The 12,523-nt window shown below is 39.2% G+C and overlaps 1 protein-coding gene across 5 annotated transcripts in view; it reads left to right on the plus strand.

Annotated features, from left to right (window-relative positions):
- Window positions 1-975: 975 nt before the first annotated feature.
- wts (serine/threonine-protein kinase warts) overlaps window positions 976-12,523 on the plus strand; it is a 30,369-nt gene continuing 18,821 nt past the window's right edge. Inside the window, exon 1 of one of the 5 annotated variants that reach the window (XM_076181545.1) lies at window positions 976-1,021. The gene's annotated coding sequence lies outside the window, so the exon portion shown is untranslated. Of the gene's footprint in view, window positions 1,118-1,534; window positions 1,780-12,523 lie in introns of those variants that run through there. The other 4 variants (XM_076181530.1, XM_076181538.1, XM_076181549.1 and 1 more) reach the window with 4 other exon arrangements.

Below are 12,523 nucleotides of genomic sequence, written 5' to 3' on the forward strand. Positions count from 1 at the left end.
AGAATGTGTACAGGGAAACGAGGAAGCGCACACAAAGGAATGTGCACAGGGTAGACTTCACGAACAAAGGTGTGTGCACTTGTTCAAGACAGTGCACACATGAATGGAGATGATGTGTGCAAATGAATGGGTGTGATTATTTAACGACAACGTTGACGACAAAACGTAGTGCAATGTCTAGTTAAGAGGACAATTCCCTCTTCTCTCAGGCGCTTTATATATATACATACATATATATATATATATATATATATATATATATATATATATATATATATATATATATATGTATATATATATACACACACACGATCGGTCTATTTCACCACTACACTTGTGTAACACACAGTTGAACTTATACTTTAATTCCCGGGATACGTCTCGCATGCACGGCCAAAGGAATGTGGCATAACAAAAAAAAATGTGACTGGTATATAAGTGGTGATTGTGGTGGCGACCTTCGAAATGCGATTGCTGCCGTCTTCAGGGGACTCAACTATGTGACCACCTCGAGCCCACACTTAGCCCCCTCGCCTCCTCTCCAGGCATCAATAATTCACGCAGTGTGTGTGTGTATGTGTGTGACGAGCTGGATATCTGTAAAAATAATGGGCTCGCTGCACACATGAAGTTACTTGTGTGTTTGTGTATGTAGTGTTTGTTGGCCGCGTGCAGTGATGGTTTGCCTGGCGGAGGAATTGCATGCACGCACGCACGCACCCGTTCCATACCTCAAGCCGACCATGATGCCATTGCGTTTGGTTTACGTCTCGTGACGTCAGTGACGTCCCGACGGCACATACTTTTGTGCGAATGGATGCTCGCACTGCATTCTTGTCATATATTTGTGATCTAAAAGCAGGCCTCGCATTGGTCGACATTCGCCGAGTCCTTGTCAAATTGGCCAATGGTAGGCGCCAAACGTATGTTCTCCACCAATGAGAGGACGCGTTTCATCTCTCAGCCACTAGGTGCCGAAGAAACTCTTGATTTTGGCTTTGAGTGAGTGGGATTGACTTGTGTGAGTGAGGAGATCAATATGAATTTGCCCAAGTATTATCGGTTATATTTTTTCGCTGATGTTGCAGAGGTTTTGCCTAATGTATAGGTACATACCGTGAGTGTATACAAAACGTATTTCTGCAAGCGTTTAACCAAAAGAATGTAGTGAAACCAACGTAAAAAGGGTAGACTCTGGTGGTGGAACTCTAGCTTCAAAATGGCGTCACCCTGTGTTGGAGAGAAATCATAACAAAGGCGATTTGACAACATTTTTCGACAAACTATAAGGTGTATGTGATAAGAGAATACTAGTAAAGCTCGGGTAAAACGCTGTCGTCGTCAGTTCGGGCTGATAGTGCTTCAATGTACGTGGAAATGTGCTTTCGTACTGAGGAAACCCCCCTCGCGTTAAGGATGTGTACATAAAATTGAGGACGTCGTCCACGAAATGAGATGTGATTTTTACACACCCTTGTCTTACATACAAACAGTTTAGGCTATGTGAAGTCCAAGGGATATAATGTAGTGTGGTGGCAGTTGCCTTACGTCTTGTGAGGTGCTGTAGTGATGGTCCCAGTGCAAGGAGTATGTGGTCGACTGCCTGATGTAGTTGCGACGAATGTTCTTGTCAGGCAGTGACATTTCTTTCGTGAAGTCCAACTGGTTTTGTGAAATGAAGTGACAGTGTTGGGTGCGTCTAGAGGGACTATTGGATCCGTACCCCGGGCCTGAGCTGAATTTCGTCGATCACCGCAAACATCCGCCGTGAAGGTTTAGGTGTGTGTGTCTATGTGTGAAAGTGACATTCTTTATCTCATTTTGTTTGCAGCAGATTTCAACAGCACAGTTATTGTTTTTGTTAAAGGAAGAGGTTGATATTTGTATTTGTAGTACTGTGTGACATTTCATTCCATCCAAGACATACATTGGTGGTTAAGTTGTATGGGGTGGGTGAACTGAACTAGATATAGATTCAAGTAGTTCAGAAATCTTATCAAAGGTATGCAATGACACATGAATTCAACCTTGTGCTTTATCTCTTAAATTTTAATCTGTGAATTGTACCAAATTGAAACTGCTCTTTTTCTCCGGTGGCAGTCATAAAGCCACTGACATCAAGGCGTAGACAAATAAATAAATACATTAGTGGTGCTTGTGCCCCGGGAAGCGTGACTTAGGGATGAGATGGTGTTGGTCTTGGAAATGTGTTTGTCGCTGTAGTTATGTTTTTCAAATTGTGCACAACAGGTTCTAAGTTTCGTAACGTTTAATAGTGGTCCCGACTAAGGTCCAGTCCATCTGGCCCATTGAAACCATAGCATTTTGAAACCCTGCAATTAAGCTCGTTCTCAGAGCCCCATCTGGGGCCTGTGCTTGGACTGCTTCCTTCGCAGTTTGACTCCAGGTGTGACACGATGCGCGCGCGCACACACACATGCGCACACACACACACACACACACTAATGCGCAAATACAAATGTGTGCACAGCAAAAACTTAAGTTTGTGTTTGTGAGAGAGACAGAGAGGTCACAAGATTATCCACAGATTGGGTCAATATAGCTTTGAGGTCTCATCCAGGAGATTGATAACTGCCAATCACCAGACCAACACATGAGCCAAGACCATGGTGAATCACAAGTATTTGAAGCTAGGCATGAATTGGAGAGTAGTAGATGGGATTCCACAAGCATTGTTCCTTTCATGTAGGGTACCGCTACTAGAATTAGGTAAATGTAAATATGCACAGCCTGCCTAGCCTTGCCAGTGAACCTTTAGAGGGGTTTATGTTCCCAGTCCTAGCCTTAGCTTACTGAAGACATGGGTCTTTAAACTCACCAAAACACTTACACACATGCAAACATGCCTTATCATTATTACCCATGCAATATAATAATGAAATTATTCTTGTTTTTATTGCTTTATTGGGCACACATGTAAGAAATGTATGGTTGAGTACTTTTAAATAGACAATATCAAGTCTCGCTACACAGTTGTCCAGTTTTAGTGGCATTTTGCAGTTTCCATTTGTCACAGTTAGCCAGAAACTCATAAGTAATATTCTTTGTTTAAATCTTTTCTTCAGACAGACTGCTTGTTAACAGGTCTTTTATCGAAGGAGTTTTGTTTTCAATTGTTTTGCCCGCATATATATTCTTGTTAGGCATACCCTCTCCAGATTGGGGCACCAATCTTTTACCCTATGTCTTCTGGATAGAGTCTTCCTAGCCTGTAAATATTTCTTCCATGCATTTGTATAATGAAATCCTATTACCTCAAGGCCAAGTGTAGGTAGCTTAATACCCATCTCATGAGTGTGTGGACAGTTGTTCAGTAGACAATCCTTCAGCAAATTAGTGAAAAGGTGGATGATTACACTACTTATTTTCCCAGTGTTAGGTTGACAAAGAATAAATGTATTGCATTAAATCATACCAAAAAAAAAAGAAAAAAAGTGCTGAGCAATTGTCCACCTTCTCAACTTTTCCACAAATCAATTGTCCTACATTCTTCATGACTGAACATTTTATTGTTTTGTTTTGTATTGAAAGTAACACACTGGGTTACCTCCTATGCAATCCTCTCAGTAGTGTTTCTTCAATCCTCAGGTTCTAGCTTTCTATTGGCAATTACTCCCAGATATTTTTCATTCTCTCCCTCCCTCCCTCCTTTACTCCCCATCTCCCTCCCTCCCTCCCTCCCTCTCCCCTCTCTCTTTCTCTCCCCCCATCTCTCTCTCTTTCAGCTTTCTTTCTCTTCCATGACACTGCATTTGCCAGAGTCCAATTCCATCTGACATTTCTGGGTTGAGTTTGACCCAAATGCTTCATAAGATTATTTGTATTCTCTCCATCACAAGTTTAGCATCATCTACCAATGTATACAGACTTCTGTTTCTTCAGACAAGTTTTGTACAAAGAAATTGAATGTGTCTAACATTTGTATTGATCCCTGTAACACTCCTGCCATCCCTGTCATCTTTTCTGAGGATGCTCCACTTCATTCATCCATTCTTTTCTGTCCTACAAATTTAACACAATGTAGGACTTTAGTAGAGTGTAGTTTCTTGCCAAATAGTGGCCCAGTAATGAAGCTTGTAACCTCTCTTTCTTTCTCCCTCCCTCTCTCCCCCCTCTCCCTCTTGCTCCCTCCTCATCCTCTCCCTCCCTCCCTCCCTCCTCATCTCCCTCCCTCCCTCCTCATCTCCCTCCCTCCCTCCTCATCTCCCTCCCTCCCTCCCTCCTCCTATCCCTCCTCCTATCCCTCCTCCTCTCCCTCCCTCCCCTCCCTCCCTCCTCTCCCTCCTCTCTCTCTCTCTCTCTCTCTCTCTCTCTCTCTCTCTCTCTCTCTCTCTCTCTCTCTCTCTCTCTCTCTCTCTCTCTCTCTCTCTCTCTCTCCTCCCTCTTTCTCTCTCTCCCTCCCCCTCTCTTAAAAAAGGCCCAATGTGGAATCCCCTCCCTCATCCTTGTCTCATCCGGATGTAGTGGGTAATTGGTCATCAATTTACATGAGGGATCACTTTTTATTGTCTTAATCCAGTTAATTTTATTGTAGTTAGTCTCTAGGAATTACTGATCACTTTTTCTTCTTTGTTTTGAAGATGGGTGGCAAGGAGATGGCTCTTCCTGACATCTGTCATGTTGGTGTTAGTTACTGAATTTTACATAAAACATTGGTTGCTAGTACATCTACATTGAGTAATGGAAATCACCTTCACTGTTCCTTTTCTTTCATGGTTCTTTACATACTTCCCCTTTCACTTCGGGTTGGTGCCTTTAAAGTTGTGCCTTTTTATTACTCAAGAAAAAATATCCTCTTCCATTAAGTAATATTCTGTTATTTTTTATCTAGGTCTTTGATTGGGGGTATTGCTACATGTAGATATTCTCTTCAATTTTTGTTTCTGAAAATTCACATTATTAATTTTTTCTAACATGCCTTCCCGTTCCTGTTTTCTATATCATCCTCCGTTTTCAAATGTGTTCGCTTGTTATGAACCTCTGAGGCCTTTTAGTTTTTTAACCTTGACATCAGCCCTACCTGGGGTCAACTTGTCCTCTCTTCATCCAAAGGAAAAATCATATGAGTATTGAAATTAATCTTCCTCATTTTTTAGTTACCTAATTTTGATATACAAAAAAGGAGCTGTGTTTGTTGGGTCATGTTTTTCTTAAGCTATCATTTATATAAACATGCAGATGCACACACACACAACTGAGGTACTTTCCACCCTTTAAGAGGGATGGCCAAGTCTATCATACCATGCTTTAAATTTGCTTATGGCTCTAACTTGGGGTATATAATTATTTAGGCTCCAGTATTCCAGGAGTAGATAGTTCTGTACATGAATCTATATATTAATATCCTTCAGATTTGGGCTTTTTCGATTTGTTCCTAAGGCCTTGTGATGTCTTTCTGTATCCAATCAAGAGATCATTTGTCATTTCTATTTACTCCCTTCTTAGACCAAAATGCCATGATCCTGTCACCTCCCCCTCCCCCTTCTCTCTCTCTCTCTCTCTCTCTCTCTCTCTCTCTCTCTCTCTCTCTCTGTCTCTGATCATGGCAAGTGCTCGGCTTCTAGTTTCTCCTTGTATGATTTGTCAACAAGACTGAGGATGAATTTGTTTGTGTTCTTTGTATTCTATCAATCATACCACAACACTGCTGCATATCTGGGCTAGGTGATGCTCTATGATTGTGTATATACATGGTTGCTGATGTGATGGAAACTCTATTGACAATTATAACTCATGCTTCTGTTGATATGGTGATTAAGTAGCTACTTCCATTTTGTTGTATTGTATTCCTAACAATATTGACTGACCTATTTAGATGTCATCATTTGCTGTCAGGGTAGCATTGTGAAGTTGATTCAGTTTTGTGATTGTCAGGTTGAGATAGCTGGTAGCTAGCTTGGTTATTTTATAACCAGTAATTTGCTGAAATGGTCACATGTTGATTTTAAATTTAATTGGGTCTGGTTTTGGTAATGCCTCATTCTGGGCGTGACACTTCATTTTATGTATACACACACACACACACACACAATGACAGTGCTGTAAATGACAAGGCTACAGTAGTTTGTTAGTCATCTCGAGTACTTGGTTGTTTATTGTAGGCCATTTATGTTTTTAGACAGCTATTTAAATTTGCTTACCTGTAGTGTTGTCACCTGTGTTTTTATGTGTGTAGGAATCCGTGATGAAGGACAAACATGTAGAGTATGTCACAATAGAGAAGGTGTTAGTACAATTATCCTTAACCCTTCTTTCTCTAAACTGAAGAAATTGTATGGTGTCAGCCAAAGTAAAATCCATAAAGTTGGTTATTATGCCAGCAGGGTTAATAGTACTTTGTTTTCTTATGATTTCTCTCTTAATGTTTATCAGTAGTCTGTATGTTTCATCCATTAATTTGCAGATGTGTTTATCAGGTGACAAGCCATCCAACTCTCTTAGATCTTTCTCTAGTTTTGTTCTTGTTGATGTGTGTGTAGTTTGGATTATTTGACGCGTATAACTTGGCCATCGATACATAAGTTATTGTAGAATAGGCTTGTCAGTATATGGTCTTACATTGTCCATTGTTTACTTTTTCTAGTTTGATTTGTGTAGTCATGTGTTCTCCAAGGTTATAGCAAGACTCTTCCCTCTAGGTTTGTTGATACTGTTGCAGGACAGTGTTCCCAGTTATTTTTTACCATTTCACTTTACCCAAAATCATTCTTGGCAGTGAGCTTACAAATCAATAACACTTTTATATTACTGATGTGTACTAAATATAACTATAAATTTGAACTTTCTATACTATTCCATAAAACCACAAGTATCTTAAGATGTCACAAATACAGTTATTCTTTCTGTTTGAAATAAATCGATTATGAGTTTTAGGAGTGTAGTGGCTCATGTTGCTCATTGAATGTGAATGTGACCCAGTTGGGGTCATTTGTCCTTATTTGGTAATCATTGATGTAGGGCAAAGATGAAGACTGATTGTTGGTGGGTGCCTCTTAGATTTAGCTCTTTGCCAATTATTGTACCTTCAGTTATGTTACTTTAGTTAGTGGGGGATATCAGGATATATACATTATACATGCATGTGTATCTTATACACACACATACACAACTCGTGGCGCATTAGTAGAGTTCCTGGCCACCACTATGGCTGTCTGAGTTCGAATCCCACCCAGGGCTGAAATAATTTCAGTGTTGCTGCACTGGGAGTTGTTACTCCAGCTCTCATGGTTGGGGAGTTGAGGGTATGTGTGTACATGTAAGGTCACATCATTACCCATTGATCAGCCATATATGAGCTATGAGCTCTCTTCTGGGAGGGAAATAGCTGTCAATCACGAGTCCAACACATGATCCAAGACCATGATGAATCATACACACACACACAAGCATTCAAGTGTTGCCCCTTTCATGTTGACTGTACTTTAATTAGGTACAAACACATGTGGTCCAATAGACAAATTATGGGAGGTTGTACAAGGTCATCTCATGAAACAAGACAAATTAGCTACCTGCTGCTTGTCTTCAGATCCTGTCAATACTCTCATCTCATAATTGCTGTTTCATGAGAGATAATCTACACTTTCAACAACAACCAACTGGTGATATAGAAACTGACTTGCATTTGTGCACCATAGACAGCAGTTTCAAGTTTCTGAAGGGATGTATGGGAAAACCCCCAAAGACTGATAATGACCACTGTGGGACACCTGGTTTCTAGTCAATGAAACTGAAGGCAACATTTGTGTGTGTGTCTGTGGTAGAATGTTATGTTTTCTGTTGTTTGCAGTTTAACCTCCATCACAAGTTTTTTTAATATCTGAATGGGAATCAGGCCATTGCCACAATCCTCTCCTGCAGGAAATCCACGGTTCCTGGTTAATTGGTTAAAAGTGTCATATGTTTTTTATCATCTTTGGTGATAGTGATTTAGCAGAAGCCACATGTGGTATGAAATAGTTGTTTAACTTCTGTTTTATTTGTGTTAGTTAAAGTTTGTTAAATAGTATGACATCAGTCTCAGATTAGGCTCACATGTCTCAATAGTACTCTAGTTGTATTTTCCTAATTAGATAGAAGCTCCTCTATTTAGTTGTTGGAAGTAGCATTTTGATGGGCAAATTTCATAAGGTGTGAAGTAGAATGCGAATGATGCAGGTTGATTCATTTGGTTTATTGTCCGTTATTTGTGGTTAGTGATGTATGGCATTTTATTGGCTTGTTTCTGGTAATGTTGGTGGTGGTTGTATAGCGTAGGAGTTCAGAACTGTTCCATGACCCAGGGCAACATGCAGCCAGTCACTGCACCTGACCAGGGAAGTTGTGCTGCCACATAGGCCACTTTCTAGTGAACGGCATAGCTAAATTTAGATGTATGGATATGGTAAAATCAGGTGAAGAGTCACATGTACTCAGTTGCAATATACACAAAAAAGGGACTTTTCTCCATCTCTCATTATGAGTCTTTAATACCTTATGATTTTGTTTATATGTTTAGATTGGGCTATATCATCATCTAGGCTCTTCCAGGTGTTAGGGCACCTGTATTTACTTAATTATAGTACACAGGAGAAGAGCTTTGCTCGTGAGGTCCACACTTTTTCCTCTTCTCTCATATCATGCATTAAATTTATTAATGATTCTTGCTTTGGCCGTGTTATCTGGGCTATTCCATGGGATTGTGCAGCTGTACAGAGAATTGTTTTCTTATGTATGAGGAATAGGCTTTTTCAATTTGTTCCCATGACCTTGTGATGTCACTTTTGTTTCCTCCCTTTAATTTGTGATGTCACTTTTGTTTCCTCCCTTTAATTTGTGTTGTCACTTTTGTTTTCTCCCTTTAATTTGTGATGTCACTTTTGATTCCTCCCTTTAATTTGTGATGTCATTTTTGTTTCCTCCCTTTAATTTGTGATGTCACTTTTGTTTCCTCCCTTTAATTTGTGATGTCACTTTTGTTTCCTCCCTTTAATGATCCAAATATTGTTGTATGGATGGCAAGTTTTAATCTTTCTCTGTTGTTTTTATAATGGTCATTTCTCATTGAATTCAATCATTGTCTGAAACTTTAGTCCATTTCCAATATTTTTGTAGTTTTTGGCATTGAAGATTATTTTCAATTTGGCTTCAGGCCTATATATATATTGTTTAGAATTTTTTGTGATAATTAAATTTGTACTCTTCCTCATCATTTGCCTCTCGATTGTAACATTATCCACAGACATGCTAGTGTAGCTTGTCATGCTTGTGAAGGGGTGAGTGCGTCAATTGGGGGTTGGTGGTGGGTGGAATGTTTGAAGGTGATCCGTAACCCCTGCAACTGAGGCCTTATTCTCAACTGAATGAAATTGTCTGACATTAACCAGAACACACTCTTGTCCACAGTTGATGGCAGTATGGTGTGTTAGAGCAAGTTCCATAAAAGGCTTCATTGTAGCAAAGGGATTAGATTAATTCAGAATATAAGTGTTGTAAGCTAGATAGGAGTAAATACAAGGTTGAAATGCCCATTAGGTTGGGTTATGAAGAAAGATATGGGAAGATTTATTTATTTAGTTTATTCTTTTATTTTTTATTGTTATTATTTTTTCCAATGGTTTGTTGCAAACAAACTAAATTGTATTAAACTGTGGGATGACGAGCATAATATAAATTGATTTGTTATAAGCATGCCGGAGAGATGTACAGATGAGGCACTGAATTTTGTAGGGAATCAACAGGTCCTGTAAAAAAAAAAGAAATTGCTTGTAAAAATTTTGTGATTCAAATCAAGCTTAGTTGTAGTGAGCTTTGAACTAAGGATTCACACCATGCAGACCTAGATTTGAAGTTTGCTGTGGCTGGGTTTGATCATTTAAATCCTTTAAATTTTAGCTTTGTAGTGAAAGGGGTAATGGTGTTTTTGACACCTTTAAGAGTGGTGGTGATCCTTTCCTCCCCTCAGGTAAATGAAATTGCCTGTCACTAACCAAAACAGAATCTGTAAAATTCATTGTTGTAGAGAAAAACACAAGAATGGAGAAAACTGCAAAAGACCATAAGGCCTACACTAGGTAGTTCCATGTCCCTATCCATAGAATTATCTAACCTTTGAAAGTGACCAATGGTTTCAATGTTCATTAGGCCTAAGTCTGTTCCATTCATTAACCACTTTGTTGGTAAAGCAGTTCTTGCCTATGTCCTTAAACCTAAATTTGTCATGTTTGAATCCACTACTATGAGCCCTACCCTGCTGTCTTAATTTGACTACCTTGCCTGCATCACCCCTTAGGGACAGCTCTGGTGAAAAATGACTAATGTAGTAAAATATAACTAGCTTCATAGAAGAATAGGAAAATAGTTGTAAACTCGTTTGTGGTACTGTAATGTATTTCCTGCACCTTTTCACAGAAGGAAGGAGAGCTGACAAAACCAGTAACTGTTTCCCTTTTCTTCTTATTATAAGTTTGTAAGAAAGAAACGGCAGTTGGCAGTTGTAGGGATGACCCATCATCTGTGAGGAGCTTAGATGAGACAGGTGGAAAGTGTGTTGGAGGGAAATTAAATGGGTGGGAATAAGTACATGCATCTGACTTAGCTACCTCTGTTATAAGGGTGAAAAAGCTCTTGGTATGTAGATAGAAGAAAGAATCAGTTCTACACAAATGCAATGTTGTAGTCCAAGGTTTCTTTCAAGAAAGGAAGGCATGTCAGCCACTGTAGGCCTGTGGGTTTCCAGTCAGTAAAACTTGGGTTTGAGGTGGGAGCAGAGATGGAATAAATCCTGCTGGCAGAAATTATGAAAATAAACTCACACATTCACACTGATGGATGACTTTAATTGTAAAGAGATAGATTGGGAGGAGTGGGAAACAAGTGGCTGTAAACACTCAGGGTAATACTTTGTGAAGGGGACCAGTGATGTACCTGCGTGTAGTGGTCCTGCAAAATGGACGGGAAAGCTTCCCATTTTCAAATCTGTCAACCTCCTCACCTCCAGGAGATACAACCCTGAGGGGCTGATGCTCTGTCTCCAGACTTAGCTTAAGATCTCTCCATTAACTTTAAACTATATTTCTTACACTTTTTTATACATGGGAAGCTGACAGTTGGTGTGGACTACTTTCTTCTTCCAACTGCTCTTAGTCAGTGACATAGAAATAGCTCCACACTGATATAATACAGACAATTTTTTTTTTTTTTTTGAGAGAGAGAGAGAGAGAGAGAGAGAGAGAGAGAGAGAGAGAGAGAAAAGTTCCAAGGACTGTTGCCAGTCATTGTGAAGCTGAGTCTTGCACTTAGAACTTATGGCAACAGTTGATTGATTACTTTGATGTAATTATTAAAGTAAGTTAAGAATAAACCAAGAGTAAGAGTAGACAGTGCATCAGCAAGTTTTAATTTACTGCTTACCAGCAAACCTAATGTAATTGATTCTTTAACTTAAATGTATCCTCATGGGTAAAAGTGGTCTCATGGTATGAGAATTTTATTTGATTGTAGGAGAAATAGAGGCACAAAGATGATCATATACACAAAGCTGATGTAGTTGTAAGAAAATGAATTTAATGGGTTTAATGAACATAAATTTGAGTTAGTTCACGAACACGAGAAGCAGAAAAAATGAAAATCTTTTTGAACTTCAACTTGGGAATATAGAAATTTATGTCAAAAGTTAGTGGGAGAATGAATTAAGAAAAGGATTGGTTCAGAAAAAAAAGTAAAGATGTGGCATGTAAAAATGAAGACAAAAACAATAGAAGTTAGAAATAATGTACAAGAATCTGAAGAATTGGAGAAATTTTGATTAAAGAGTTGATGTGAAAATGAAAAAAAAAAAAAGGATTGGTTTGGTAAGCAAGGCAGCAGAAAAATAATGAGATATTGCATGGAAAAATATAGGATGATGACAATTGAATGCAAGAAGAAAATTAAAAAAGGTATTGAGCCAGGTCTATAGACCAAATATTTTAGAGGTGAGAAGGTTGATAGATTTTTAGTGGACAGCATGGAAATGATACTAGCATCCATCTCGCAGGACCACCATGATCAAGTACTTGTCATTGGTATCTTGTGCATACCCAAGGATTAGTGCCTCAGAATAGAAAGGCCAATGCAATACTCGTCTATGAAAAGGGGAGTGTCACTATTTGTAGCGGAGGTTGAAATGATGGCAGTTCAAACCTTGCTGATAGTGAGTTGGACAGAGTTCCACACTAAAATGTCCTCTGTAAGGGGCATTGTCCTAGGCTTCTGATATGGGAGTTCACGTTGTCAAATTGAATCAGAACGTAATTACAGACCAGTTGATATGTGTGAAACAGTTGTGAATAATAGGTATCTAAAGGAGTCAGATTTTTGGTAGCTAATGGATTCAGAAGTGGAAGATCATGTGTATCAACTCAGCTTATTCAAGTGAATTAGGTGTGCTACAAGAGATTGATGGGTAGACTAATACCAAGGTATAGAAGAAGCCTTTGGCATGGTACCACACAAATAACCATTGTGAAAATTGGAACAGTAGAAG

The sequence above is a fragment of the Oratosquilla oratoria genome, chromosome 3, assembly GCF_046742065.1.
Source record: "Oratosquilla oratoria isolate Oo_2021 chromosome 3, ASM4674206v1, whole genome shotgun sequence".
In the NCBI taxonomy this organism is placed as follows: Eukaryota; Metazoa; Arthropoda; class Malacostraca; order Stomatopoda; family Squillidae; genus Oratosquilla; species Oratosquilla oratoria.